The sequence below is a fragment of the Schistocerca cancellata genome, chromosome 2 (assembly GCF_023864275.1).
Source record: "Schistocerca cancellata isolate TAMUIC-IGC-003103 chromosome 2, iqSchCanc2.1, whole genome shotgun sequence".
NCBI lineage: Eukaryota > Metazoa > Arthropoda > Insecta > Orthoptera > Acrididae > Schistocerca > Schistocerca cancellata.
In genome coordinates this window covers 221,554,610-221,569,979 of record NC_064627.1, presented here as the reverse complement: position 1 = coordinate 221,569,979, position 15,370 = coordinate 221,554,610, and the positions used below count along the sequence as shown (strand labels likewise).

Below are 15,370 nucleotides of genomic sequence, written 5' to 3'. Positions count from 1 at the left end.
CTAACCTTGGACATATTGAGAGTACGAGGGGCGTTCAGTAAGTAAGGCAACGCTCTTTTTCCTCAGCCGATAACCGTTGAAAAATGCGGAAATTGCTCTGGAACATCGTAGAATATTCCTGTTTCAGCCTCTATCGCTTCAAGAAGTTGCGATAGATGGCAGTGCGACCTTCAAAATGGCGTCTATAACAAAGGTACAAAGGAAGCAGGGCAGTCGAGTTTCTTTTGGAGAAAAACTAAAGCATCCGCAGATGTTCTTGCACAATGTCTAATCAGAGCTGGCAGTGAACAAAAGCACGGTGAGTCGTTAGCAACAAGATCACGCAAACCTGTCCGATCACTCGCGTGCCGGTCGGCCGTACACAGATGAGACGCTTGCAATGTTGCGTTCGGACACTATCATTTGAGGTGCTCGATGAATCATAATCAAACTCCTCGCTGCTTAACTGGACACTTCTGATGGTAGTGCTGACAGACTGGTCCACCAGTTGCGATATGGAAATCTGGTTTCCTCGCTGCCTAACTGAAGACCATAATGAGAATCGGAAGACCATCTATGAGGAAATGCATCCTCGTTATGAGGCTGATCGTGACGATTTTTTGTCGAATATCGTCGCAGCAGATGAAACATTGGTTCATCACATCGAACCTGAAACAAAACGGTAATTCACACAGTGGCGCCAAACAACACAACTGGCCATTGAAATTGCTACACCAAGAAGAAATGCAGATGATAAGCGGGTATTCATTGGCCAAATATATTATACTACAACTGACATGTGATTACATTTTCACGCACCGAGCGAGGTGGCGCAGTAGTTAGCCCACTGGACTCGCATTCGGGAAGAAGACGGTTCAATCCCGCGTCCGGCTATCCTGATTTAGGTTTTCCGTGATTTCCCTAAATCGCTCCAGGCAAATGCCGGGATGGTTCCTCTGAAAGGGCACGGCCGACTTTCTTCCCTGTCCTTCCCTAATCCGATGAGACCGATGACCTCGCTGTTTGGTCTCTTTTCCCAAAACCAACCAACCTACATTTTCACGCAATTTGGGAGCATAGATCCTGAGAAATGAGTACCAAGAACAACCACCTGTGGCCGAAATAACGGCCTTGATACGCCTGGGCATTGAGTCAAACAGAGCTTGGATGGCGTGTACAGGTAGAGCTGCCCATGCAGATTCAACACGATACCACAGTTCATCAACAGTAGTGACTCGCGTATTGTGACTTGCCAGTTGCTCGGCCACCATTGACCAGACGTTTTCAGTTGGTGAGAGATCTGGAGAATATGCTGGCCAGGGCAGCAGTCGAACATTTTCTGTATCCAGAAAGGCCCGTACAGGACCTGCAACATGCGGTCGAGCATTATCCTGCTCAAATGCAGCGTTTCGCAGGGATCGAATGAAGGGTAGAGCCACGGGTCGTAACACATCTGAAATGTAACATCCACTGTTCAAAGTGCCGTCAATGCGAACAACAGGTGACCGAGACGTGTAACCGATGGCACACCATACCATCACGCCAAATGATACACCAGTATGGCTATGACGAATACACGCTTCCAATGTGCGTTCAACGCGACGTCACCAAACGCAGATGCGACCATCATGATGCTGTAAACAGAACCTGTATTCATCCGAAAAAATGACGTTTTGCCATTTGTGCACCCAGGTTCGTCGTTGAGTACATCATCGTAGGCGCTCCTGTCTGTGATACAGCGTCAACGGTAACCGCAGCCATGGTCTTCGAGCTGACAGTCCATGCTGCTGCAAACGTCGTCGAACTGTTCGTGCAGATGGTTGTTGTCTTGCAAACGTCTCCATCTGTTGACTCAGGGATCGAGACGTGGCTGCACGATCTGTTACAGCCATGCGGATAAGATGCCTATCATCTCGACTGCTAGTGATACATGGCCGTTGGGATCCAGCAAGGTGTTCCGTATTACCCTCCTGAACCCACCGATTCCATATTCTGCTAAGAGTCATTGGATCTCGATCAAAGCGAGCAGCAATGTCGCGATACGATAAACCGCAATCGCGTTAGGCTACAATCCGACCATTATCAAAGTCGGAAACGTGATGGTACGCATTTCTCTTCCTTACACGAGGCATCGTTTCACCAGGCAACACCGGTCAACTGCTGTTTGTGTGTGAGAGATCGGTTGGAAACTTTCCTCATGTTAGCACGTTGTAGGTGTCGCCACCGGTGCCGCCCTTGTGTGAATGCTCTGAAAAGCTTATCATTTGCATATCACAGCACTTCTTCCTGTCGGTTAAATTTCACGTCTGTAGCACGTCATCTTCGTGGTGTAGCAATTTTAATGGCCAGTGGTGTACCTCTACTTCGAAGAAAAAGTTCAAATTCGATATTGCAGTGCCTATTTTGTTAAGAAGAACGATGCAGTGTTCCATTACACGGAACTTGTTAACAACACAGGCACTATTATATAGAATTTATGCGCCGACATCAGGCAGCAACTTTCATTTAAAATGTCGTCCCCTGTACTGAAATTACATAATGCGTGTACAAATACAGGTTGTGACCCAGGAACGACTAAAAATGGAAGTTTCGGTCTGGCCTGAGTCGTGCACGCATAGCCAAAGCGGGAAATCCGGCTTTGAGTCCCAGTCCCACAAATTTCCACTGTCATCATTTCCTCTTATAGCTGTTTGTTGTTCGTATTCACAACTACGAATACATTTCATGTAAAAAGTTCAAATCCACATCCTCAGCCGCTAAATGAATGGCAGCAGTCTTCTGGGATTCTGAAGGGCTTATTCTGTTTTATGTCCTCCCTCATGGTGCAACGATCAATCGGAAGTGTACTGCGATACTACGAGGGTCACTCCAAAAGAAATTCACACTATTTTTGTAAAAATACTGTTTTCATTCTGCACGTGTGAAAGTTTTACATTGTGTAGGTACATCATTCCAATTTGTTTTCAAACTTAGCTCAACCTGTTCCCGTGAGCGGCACCGTCACAGCATGTCTTCAAGATGGCTGCTACACTTGACGTTCGTCAGAAGCAACTTGCTGCGATAGAATTCCTGTGCTGTGAAACCGAGACAGTGGGAAATATCCACAAGAGGTTGAAAAAGGTGTATGGAGATGCTGCTGTCGATTGCAGTACAGTTAGTCGGTGGGCAAGCAGGTTACATGATGAAAGCGGGCACGGCAATATTGAGGGTTGTCCTCGCAGCGGCAGGCCTCGTACTTCACACACTGCAGAGAATGTGCAAAGAGTTAACGAATTTGTGACTGCTGACAGACGCATCACAGTGAACGAATTGTCACGCTACGTTGGGATAGGGGAAGGAAGTGTTTGCAGAATACTGAAAGTGTTTGCGTTAAAAAAGGTTTGTGCCAGGTGGGTTTCCAGGATGTTGACAGTGGCTCACAAAGAAACGAGAAAAACGGTATGCAGCGAACTTTTGGAACAGTACGAGAATGGTGGAGATGAAACATGGCTCCTCCGTTTTTCACCAGAGACGAAGAGGCAACCAATGGAGTGGTATCATGCAAACTCACCCAAGAAAAAAAAATCAAAACCACACCTTCTGCTGGAAAAGTTATGGCTACTGTATTTTTCGATTCCGAAGGACTCTTGCTTGTGGACATCATGCCAAGTGGAACCACCATAAATCTGATGCATATGTGACGACACTGAAGAAACTTAAAGCTCGACTGTGTCGTGTTCGACCACATCGGCAAAAGTAGGATGTTTTGCTGTTGCACGACACATGTCAGTCAAAAAACCATGGAAGCGATCACAAAACTCGGATGGACAACACTGAAACACCCGCCTTACAGTTCTGACCTGGCTCCATGTGACTATCATCTCTTTCGGAAACTGAAAGATTCTCTTCGTGGAAAAATGTTTGAAGATGATGACTCCCTTGTAGAAGCTGCCAAACAGTGGCTTCAACAGGTTGGTCCAGAATTTTACCGTGCGGGTATACAGGCGCTAGTTCCATGATGGCGTAAGGCAGTTGAGAGGCATGGAAATTATGTGAAGAAATGAAAATATTGTTCCTAAAAGATGTATCTACACACTGTAAAACTTTCAAATATGAAGAAAAAAAATGGCTTTTTTTAAAAAATAGCGTGCATTTCTTTTGGAGTGACCCTCGTACATCGAAACTGAAAAGCAGCTTCAGCCTGTTCGTTGCCACAAAAATGTAAAAGTACTTCACCTTCCCCAAATAGCAGCACCCAAGTCTGCGCACCTGAGAGTAGGTCACAAAGCTTCATTACACTGCTCTCCCTAATCCACCCCACCGCCCAAATCGTGCACCTTCCGACTTCGATTTGCTTGGCCCAATGAAGGATTCACTCCGCGAGAAGCAGTACGTGGATGATTGGGAGGTTCTTGATGCAGCAAGATGTTGGCTCCGATGTCGACCAGTAGAGTGCCACTACGCTGGCATTCAGACCTTCGCAGTAAGGTGGCTTAAGACCGTCACATTGAACGGAGATTACATTGAAAAATAGTGTTTTGTAGCCAAAGGAGTTGGGAATACTATGTTGAATTTCGCTTCCAAGGTGATTCGAAACGAAGCAAACAATGGAGATCGACCTTTGCTCAGTGCCATAGAATAAGAGTATCTGTGGAGTGAGCATTCACATGCACAGAACAGAACTTTGTTCGATAACATAAGTGTACACTGGTCCCTTTCGAGCATGATTTTTAATATGACACGCCTTCTTACACCACCGGCTAAGTTGTGCACTTGCAAATTGTAAAACTGAGGTCTTTGTGAATTTCACCTCACAATTTTGTGATTTTCAACATCGTAAAGTTAAGAATTAAATAATTTTGTCTCCCTGTCCTTCTTATTGCGGGACCACTTTACTTTTGATGATTAAGGTGAAAGACGTGCGCTTCATTCCCATTCAGTGCTCGTATTTCATATTTCTAATCCCAGCAGTCTGGTATTCGGTAATATAATAATTCAGGCCCTGTTAATAATTTCTATGGGTTGCCTAATTTATTTGACGATGTTTACAGTTTGTTTCACACTGATCTGTGAGAGGAGCTTGGCGCTAGGAATTTTCTTTATTTATGGGCGAGGGCAGCAGTCTTCCTAGCAGTCATGATAGCTTCCCGCTTCCCATCCTTTTTCTGATCGCCTGGGTAGCACGTAGTGTCGTTTGAAGCTTCAGTAGTGACTAAAAGTTTCTCCTGCTCTCAGTTCCCCAACCTGCCTTACCAACCTTGTAACTGCTATTTCTGCTCGATTTTAACGTCGCGAGGTCGCCTCCCTGTGAGATTCCGGCTCTCTCATTGGCCAGTTCAGGTGGGCGCCCGTTTTTCGCGGGTAGGCGCCAACCGCCCTCCGCTGGTGGATAGTGGACAAAGGGGCAGTAAGTCAGTTCTAGTGTGACAGTGCCGGAGACCGGAGATGCTGCTTCCAGGATATGAAGTTCGGTAAGCATGAGCGCCGACGTGCACTGTAGCTTCGCGCCCTGCGGCCCAGAGGGAACCTCATAGGTCATTTTACTGATGTGCGTTCCTTAAATTATGGTTTATGCAATTTTTCCGGGTTATAACACTGTAAGATTTCCTTGTACAGTTGGACATAATGTGCGAGATGAGTTGTTTAGTCACAGTAGCTTGCAGTGCGGCACTAAAGTGTATACTTTCATGCTCACTCTTCCGCTTCGTTTGGCAGTAGCTTTTTCAGTTCTCCCGCGCAAAATTTGACTTACAATTTAGATCTTCCTAGCTTGAAAACTTCTGCCCCTTGTCCTAGGCCACGTGGTGTGTGTCTGGCGGCCCCTTCATGATTCGTTAAGGTAGTCGGACCGCGAGCAAAAGTTATCTAGTATCGCCTGTATGAATAGTTTCGCGTCTTGCTGGTTTCATTCCTTTAGTACAGGAGGCTACCTGGCGGTTCACCCCCAGTAGCATCTTTCTTAGTCTTTGGCTGATTCCTGGTGGTGGTCGTTGCATGCCTGCAACCTCTTCCTTTAGTAAATTCAACTCCAGTTGATAGTACTGCGATCGTTCCTAAAATTCATTTTCTCCTGCTATCATGGCTTATTACGAACGTATGTTGGGGCAGCTTGCTGAACTCAATTATTTCTCCCCCCCCACCCCCATTTGATTGTATAATTGTTAAATATTCAACTGTTAAATAAATGAGTCCTTTAATCTGCACATTCTCCCTTTCATTACGTAAAATCAGCCCTAGTGTCACAGTAGAATAATGCAGAACTATATCGGTTGCTATAAGGTCGTGCAGGTCTCGCGCCCTTAATGATAGGATAAAGATTCAATATCGCGAGCCTGGCACCATAATAATTTTCAATTATTCCCCATTGATAAACTGGAAAGCGTTCACGGCTCAGTGTGAGAAAGTGAGCACTAAATCCACTTGTTGTGGTGGAAGTAGTGGCCTCTGTTTTACCTTTCTGGTTTAGAAAAAATATCTAAATTACAGCCCCTTCAGCAAGTGATTGTAAAAGAAACCGAGCCACCGCTTTTAAAGGTTAGACCGAATGGGAAACGTAATTACTTTTTGCTAACTTGTTCGAAAATATTTTCCTTTCATTTCCCTTACAGGAACGGTTAACGTACTAATGTTAACGAAAACCGTTGCCATACTACGGCGAGAGGATATTACAAATATCACACGGAGAAATGGTCCAGTGACACTCCTCCTCATAATTAGTAGGATCGAAATGGTGAATACGTGATAGCAAGGAAGGTAGACGTAAGACGTGACAAAAAGGAGGTATGGTGTTTCAAAAACGGTTCAAATGGCTCTGAGCACTATGGGACTTAACATCTAAGATCATCAGTCCCCTAGAACTTAGAACTACTTAAACCTAACTAACCTAAGGACATCACACACATCCAATGCCCGAGGCAGGATTCGAACCTGTGACCGTAGCGGTCACGCGGTTCCAGACTGTAGCGCCTAGAACCGCACGCCGGCCGCGGTGGTCTCGCGGTTAAGGCGCTCAGTCCGGTACCGCGCGACTGCTACGTTCGCAGGTTCGAATCCTGCCTCGGGCATGGATGTGTGTGCTGTCCTTAGGTTAGTTAGGTTTAAGTAGTTCTAAGTTCTAGGGGACTGATGACCACAGAAGTTAAGTCCCATAGTGCTCAGAGCCATTTGAACCATTTTTTTAGAACCGCACGGCCACTCCGGCCGGCGAAGTATGGTGTTTGGAAGTGCTCATCTTGAAAGAAGGTACAAGAAAAAGAAGGTGAAACAAGGTACCTGATTTCTACATGTACGCCTATACGCCGCAAGCCACCTGACAGTGGGGCGTAGTGTACTTCTGCTATCACTATTTGATCCCCTTTTCACTGTTCTGTTGGCGAATGGCGTGTGGAAGATCGATTGTCGGTAGACGTCCGTATTAGCTCTAATTTCTCGAATTTTCTCGTTGCGGTCTTTTCCGCGACATATGTATGAAGAAGTAACATGTTTATGAAGATAGTTATTGTTCTCGGAAGAACAGATACCATTGATGACCGTGCAGCTTCTCTAGAATAAATGATAATTAATTGAAACCCTCAGATTCCGACAGGTGTTGTTGATATACCTCGATGTGAACAGCTGAAAATGTGTGTCCTGACCGGGACTCGAACCCGGGATCTCCTGCTTACATGGCAGACGCTCTATCCATCTGAGCCACCGAGGACACAGATGAGTAGCGCGACTGCAGGGACTTATCCCTTGCACACTTCCCGTGAGACCCACGTTCCCAACTTTCCACATTCTACATACGTAATGTATGGGCAAATATCTATTAGGTACATTACGTTTGTAGATTGTGGGCAGTTAGGAATGTGGATCTCACGGGAAGCGTGCAAGGGATAAGTCCCTGCAGGCGCGCTATTCATCTGTGTCGTCGGTGGCTCAGATGGATAGAGCGTCTGCCATATGAGCAGGAGATCCCGGGTTGGAGTCCCGGTCAGGGCACACATTTTCATCTGTCCCCATCGAGGTATATCAACAATACCTGTCGGCAGCTGAGGTTTTCAATTAATTGTCGAGTAATATGTTGTTCGACTCTGCCTAGAACTTACTCTCGCGGAATTTCAGTAGTAAACCTCTCCGAGTGTAAAGGACAGATTATTGCGACCGTGGTAATTTACTTTGTAAGCCAATTGCTAGTCATGCAAGCTTGGAGATGACGATTGGTAAAGAGACAGCTGAGAGTGCAAACATGGTCCAAAATAGGAGAAATTCTTTGTTTAATCATTCTGAAAAATGTGTTTCAGAAAGTACGGTATGGTTCACTGGCCACCGCTGTCAGTCTTACGACCGGCAATTGGCCACCAACAGTAAATAGCCGACGACCGAGCGAGAACGTGACAGGCATTGAAGACCACATCATTGCGGCGGCCGAAGATTGAACTTACGTAAAATATTGAAAAAGATGACATGTTGGATCTGCCCATGTACCGTCGTTCCAGCACTGTAAATTTATTCTTGGATATTGTATTGAAATCGAGATATAGTTAGGAATTTTAAGTGGCGCATTGATGATGTCGTTACCATAAAATATAAAGATGTTGATTTTGAATTTCGGCGGAAGTAATTATCAGTTTAGACGTGATGGACTGGTTCTGTTGAATGGTTACGAAGTACGCTGTCGTGATTTCGGCTCAAACTTAATTAGAAACATCCTTCGTATAAAACTGAGAGCAGGTTACGCGTATAACAGTTTACTTCCTAGGTGGCAGTAAGACTAATCTTTGATTTTGGTCAGTTTTGCGGGATTGTGATAGTTACTAATTTTTCCCCTCGACTTCTTCTGATTAGTCAGATTTCAGTGACACAAGTCAGCGCTTATTAATGATTAATAAAATCGGAGTAATTAGGGGGATTCCTACTAAAGCATAATTTTTTGTGGCTTCTTCCTGAGTCGATAACAACATCTCGAAGCACACAGTGGTTACCACACTGGACTCGCATTCGGCAGGACGACGGTTCAAATCCGCGTCCGGACATCCAGATTTTGGTTTTCTGTGATTTCCCCAAATCGCTTAAGACAAATATCTGGATGGTTCCTTTGAAAGGAAACGGCCAATTTCCTTCTCCATCGTTCTCTAATCCGAGTTTGTGCTTTGTCTCTAATGACCTCGATGTCGACGAGACGTTAAACACTATTCTGCTTCTCGAAGCACACAGGTTCCTTCAGAACAGTCAGTTTGAAACTTCTTTATTTAAATGAGTGTGTCTGTACTTAAACTGCTGAATGACTGAGACCCACAAAGTTCTAGCGCAACGAAATCTGACTGCTCAAAAAAAGGATAACCTGACTTCAAATAATTAATTCAACAGAATGGGCCTGTTAAAAGGAAATCCTAACAATAACCTATACATTTCATTAAGCACTTACCTCACAAAAATCTTCATTACGCAAACTACTGCAATATAGCGAGCGTCAATACTGCCGGCTAAATAAAAGATTCTGATTACTAAAGCCACTAACTACTAATAGACATGTGGTTAGCAAAGCAAAAATTCTGCTGCAAACCAAATAATGTATTTTTTTACCTTAATAATGTGACATCCAGTTCAGACACGAATATAAATCGTCATTGACATCTAGTACAGAGGTATATAATCATGAATAATATTCAATCTCCAAGTCAAACATGTACAGATCGTTAGCCAACGCTAACCCTTCAGACTTCTACCCTCCATCAACGCTAACTTCTCACATCTAACATCCATCACCGCTGGCTGTTCACCTCCAACTGCCCAACAGTACTTCCATCACTGCTGGCGACTAACTTCCAACTGCCCAACACTACTGGCGATTAACTTCCAACAACGAGTCCAACCAGCCACAGAGTCTCTTCCAAAGAAAGTGCAGTCAGAGAACCAATGCAAAGCGGTACACAGCGCTGCCAACACAGAAGCAGCCCACTTACAAGTTTATCGAACACTTGCACCCGAAAAACATAAGAGCATGTTGGATAAGAGATCCGCCGCAGGTGATGCACAACGCCTCTCTTGTAGCATTTGCCACTGCAGTTTATTGAGCATATCCGTAACACGCTGGTGCTGACTAAGCGATCTCGTGACAAAACGCGCCGCTCTTCATTGGCTATTATCTATCTCTTCAGTGTATCACACCGCATAGGCCCAATGTGTCTACAGGGAATGGTGTATCACTCGAAGACATGTAACACAGCGTAGTAACAGTGACAGAAAAAAGATCATAATTATCAACTGGAGCCAAGTGTTATTCTTTGCCAAAGACAATCGGTTTAAAACGTGACACGAATTGCTGCTGTCAGGGAATTCAGATCCATCTAATTGCGAAGGAAAGTGTATGCAAAAAACATTTGGAATCGGATACCCCCCAAAAGGTTATTGCTCACAGCGGCACACAAAGGTGGCCCAAACAACACAGAAACTGGACAGTAGCTGACTGAGGCAGGCATCATGCCCCGGCGAATCGCCTTGCTGCCCCCTTTCAAATCATGGAAGGCATCGACTTGTAAGGTACCCCTTATCTGCAGATAAGAGCACATTTTATTTTGTTTCCAGTTTCGCTGTTCCACATATGCGAAGTGAATGTCTCAGCATTGCAGTACGTATGGAGTAAAGAACGAGCGGTAGGTTCTTATGCTGCCTAGCAGAGGCAGTTGGCCATCTAGCGCTTTCAGAGTCAGGGGGATGAGATTCTGAGGCAGAAGTCTCTCATGACGTCAGCAAACAGATACGTAGGCAAGGTACATTTATTCTGGCGTGAATCAAGAATGGCATTAATAAATATTTGGTAACAAAAGTTGGCTTCTGTTTTGCCACTCAGACATTAGGAGTAGCCCACAGGTCATAAATACTATTTTTCAGTAATTTTTAAATGCCAGGAAACATTGATATTAATAAATAAATGAATAACTGTGGCATAACCGAAGATGTACGATCTTATACGAATTATACCGATTGTACGCTCAAATTACAGACTGTGCGCCATAGTCGGCAGTCGTCGATACGATGCCTTTCGATCTAGTCATGCGGTACATCATGCTCTCGAACCGTTAATAGTCAGCTTATAATCAGTGTGAACAAGATTATTTTACAGTATTTCTCACATTAACGCACCGTAATGCATCCCGTGTAAAAATTATTTGAAAAAGAAAACTTCTTCCCGCTTCATTACGTAAAACATAGACAGTTGTAACGTATTACTATCTTTACCGCGTTTCTCATCTAGCCATATATGTTATTTCGCATTTCTAGCTGCTTCTCTCGCACAAATAATGATAAAAATTCAGAAATTCGGGGTCGCTACCAGCCCAAGCCCTTCCTAACCATTTAGAAAAAACCGGAGCAGGAAAATTATTAGTTTAATTACTTTAGTAATTTAATTACATGTATGCAAATTTCTTTAAGTAGCCAGATAAATAGCACTCCATGTCGAGCATGAAGCAACTTGATTAATTCAGGATTGGAAATCGGAGTAAGTGGGTAAGATCAACACCACAGAATTTATCTTTCACGTAGATTATTTATTGTATCTAAGTATTTGGTTGCACATCCTAACTACACATAACTGGTGCCTGACTAGGAATATTTAAGTAAGAATTACGTTAGAATGTAACAGAGCACAATTTAACAACAGCAAGAAGAAACACAGAAAACGGGGGTGGGAGACAATGATATAATCATCTCCTTTGCATTCATACCATAAAAATATCTCAGTGAGATTCGCAGCACGATTCTACGCATGCACTATTCTGGACAGAGGTTTAACCAATGCACGAGGTTGTGCGATAATTATTCAACATACTAACTGTGTCTGCTGCTTGCAAACGGCCGAACTAGAGCACGTGGTGCATTCCGAATCAAACTGTTGTGCTGCTTTGTAGAAAGCGCACGAAAGAACAGACATTCTTGCAGAAATTATAGCTCATTCAACAAGCAAACTGTTAAAGTAAAGCCTATTGCGGTGCCGTGGTGGACCAGAAGGATCGTTGATTACCAAACACGTGGCATGAAATCGACACACAAAGACAAAAGCAACTACCACAAAATTTAAGATTAAAATCATTAAAAATCATGCTCGATTCGCCACAGTATTACACTATTACACGCACGTACGGTTGAAGTGATCCTAACCAGCTTTTCCTAATTAGATTTACCATCTGAAATTCTGCTTCATCGTTGTTCAAAATGAAGAAAGTAACTTCCACACTTCTAACTCAAACACCCAAAAATCGACTATCTAAAGCAATATAATTATGGTACATTCGGAAAAATAACTCGCTTCACATGCTTTAGATAAGCTGAAGTTCTTAAGTATTTCAACAGTTAAACATAACGAAGTCCTAACTCAACCTGCTTCCAATCACCTGTAACCACCCTTAAAAGGTACGATCCATACTCACCAAGCGTTCACCGAAGAGTGCCGCTTTCTCTTTCGAGATTACCTAGCTCCCCGTGCAGCGGAAGCTATCAGAGGGGTAGTTTTCCGTCACCAACCTCACACACGAAAGCAGCCTTCGACTAAGATGGGTAAACCTCTCTATTCAGGTATTGGAAACCTAAGTTGGTCATCCTGTTCTCTCCTTCGAACGAGAAGCAACATAGTCTGCTCCCAGCAGACGATGATCAACTCAGCGTTTCCCACAAAACAAAACCGAAACCCCAGATTAAAACACACATATAATATTCAATAAGCCTTATTTGAGTGCTCAGTCTTACTGGAAGAGTTCATGAACTGAGCTAAAATCAATTAGTAAAGTGAATAAGTTGTACCGAATTCGACAAGCATCTAACGAAACGAATTCACAGAGACGTTTCATAGTAGTGTTGCACTTTCAGAATCCGATGGCGCTGCTAAGCTTCTGCAAGAGGCCGTACAACTACGAGAGCATCTCCACATATCAGGTAGGAAGAATTCCTATGCGGCGGCCCACTAAGTCAGTTCAGGGCTAGAGAGGTAAGCCACTGAGTCTTTAACCCGCGTTGTGTGGAGAGTGCAGTTAACCCCAGAAATTGTTCTGTGATGTTTTCAGGGTGTTCCCGGTACCATGCCATGGGCCCACTCGGTCAGGTTATTGTCAACGTGAACCAGGAGGTTTGTTTCTACAGTCTCGATAATAGCTTGTGAAACACAGCAATGAAATTCCCCTCCTCCAACTTGGTAGGTCTACGAGATCTATTCATCACTGAGAGCTTTCAGGTGGATGAGATATACTTCAAAAACCTTATGGGCTCTCATCCTCACCGAATTCAGCCCATTATGAGGATAGGAGGTGGTATTACACGTTATTGCTGTCCTGTTGCCTGAAGGTAACTATTCTTTTTAATTTTTAGCCCGGTATGCCTAAATTGCCTCCAAAGTCACGGGAGTATGGAACAGTGTAACGTTTGTCCGTAAGCGCTCTGCAAATTTTAAATGTCTTTTACATAGCACGTACAAACAGAGACTTTGAAAAGTATCATGTTTTTGGAACACGTGTTTCATAGACAACTTAACAATTCGTATTCGACGCCTGGAAAAGGCTTGGCTTAATTTTTGAAGAGAGAAACGCAAGTGCGTCTCGCTTAGTTTCGACTTTTGTCACAGTTCGGATGTCGTTAAAGTTTTCGCTATTAAAAAAGAAGACAAAGTCATGAAAAAGTTACTGTTTCCATTAATTATGATGTGTGGCCTTGCGAAATGGCTTCCTAGTATGCTAAAATTAAGGTATCGAGGAATAATTCAAATTTAGATTTATGAAACGCAGTAAATTAGCGATTTTCCGCACTGAAATATTTTACGGACCAAAATGTCCCTCTTTTACTTTCTAGTACAACCATTGTGATCTTTATTCACTCTTATGGAAACCAAAAAATTGATCGGACAAGCTCATTCTCCAGACATTTCTGCTAATAGTACAGTAACCAACTGAAACTGCTTTAAAATAAACATAATGGCTTGGAGATCACTAGAGTTCGGAGTGCATGACTCAGATTCTTATAGACAATTCTGACCTGTAGGTGAACGTTACTCGAAATCTGTTTGCATTCGACGGTCTGACTGGCAAAATTTCTACCGTGTTTACGTACCACTTTTATTATAAATACACTGTCTGACAAAAAACGTGAAGCGCACAGGAGGGGAGGAAGAAACGCAATGAAGCTCAACTACTTTAAAGAGTATGTGACGTTATTTTAGTTATTACGAAATCGAGTCAAATTTATAAAGAATTTGGCAGTATGAGCTCACTTTTCAGTAAGACGTAGCACCAAATGTAGCCAGGGTGCATGCAGTTATTCGGTTGGAAAGTGTGTCATAAAGTAGTCGCATTCCCTCTGTGGCGACTAGGCGTACAACGGTGGTAATTGGTTCTCGATATGCTGGGTACTGGCACTGCGAAGGAGTTTCAATCAAAACTGATCCCATACATGTTCTATCGGGGACAGACCTGGTGACCTTGCTGGTCAATGGAAGTACCTCAACACCATGCAGACAGATCACAGTAAAACGTGCTATGTATGGACGAGCATTATCCTGTTGAAAAATGGCACGACGATACTGTCGCACAGTGGTAACACGTGAGGACGTAGGATGACCGTGACGTACCGCCGTGGCGTCAGGTCTCCCTCACTCACTATCAGCAGTGACCTAAAGTCATAACCGATGGCTTCCCACACGGTGACACCAGGAGTAAAGTCACTGTGCCACTCCTAAACATTGGACAAATGGAACCTCTCCCCAGGTCGCCGGCATACTTGCCGACGATGGTCACGCGGGGCAGTGCAGAACCTCCAATCGTCACTGACCACAGTGTGACGGCATTCACCAGCACTCCGTGTTTTCCGTTCACAGCACCACTCCAGACTGAGCCGTTCGTGCTGTGGTGTTAACGGCGACCTACGTATTGGCTGGTGATCGTCTAGTCGGGCTGCTGCTTGTCACCGATCAGTGGTGTCGGGCGACACAGAATGTTACAGGCAGAGCTTTACTTTTTCGCAGACGGCAGGTGCAAATGCGAAGAAGTTTCGTTATAACTGGTGCACAGTACGGCGATCCACACTTGTGGTGATCACACGCGATCGATTGGAACCTTGATGAGGAGTACGCATGCACTCCAGCATCGTGCCACAGTCACACCCGACTGGGTTCTGCATGATTGACCACACGGACAAATGGAGATTCCCAAATCCTCTCAGACTCTGTCAGTTGCTGATAATACTGTCTCACACAGCTACATGGCATTTCAGCGTCTTTCGCAATGGTCACCCAGGATCTGGGGCTGTTCACGCCACTTATCTGTCCTATCTGTTCTGGTAACAACAGTAAAAACGAACAACACTAATGCTCTCTGGTGGCCATTCTATCTGTCACAGAGATTTTCAACTGTGATCAGTTAATACCCAACGACGGCGCGCATGCGTACGA

The 15,370-nt window shown here is 44.2% G+C and overlaps 1 protein-coding gene and 1 non-coding gene across 2 annotated transcripts in view; both read right to left on the bottom strand.

Moving 5' to 3' along the window:
* LOC126161548 (protein Wnt-6-like) overlaps nt 1–15,370 on the bottom strand; it is a 651,979-nt gene that overhangs the window by 139,015 nt on the left and 497,594 nt on the right. The gene's annotated exons all lie outside the window — the stretch shown is intronic.
* Trnat-ugu (transfer RNA threonine (anticodon UGU)) lies at nt 7,584–7,658 on the bottom strand. Its single transcript has one exon. It is a non-coding gene; the product is annotated as a tRNA-Thr (tRNA).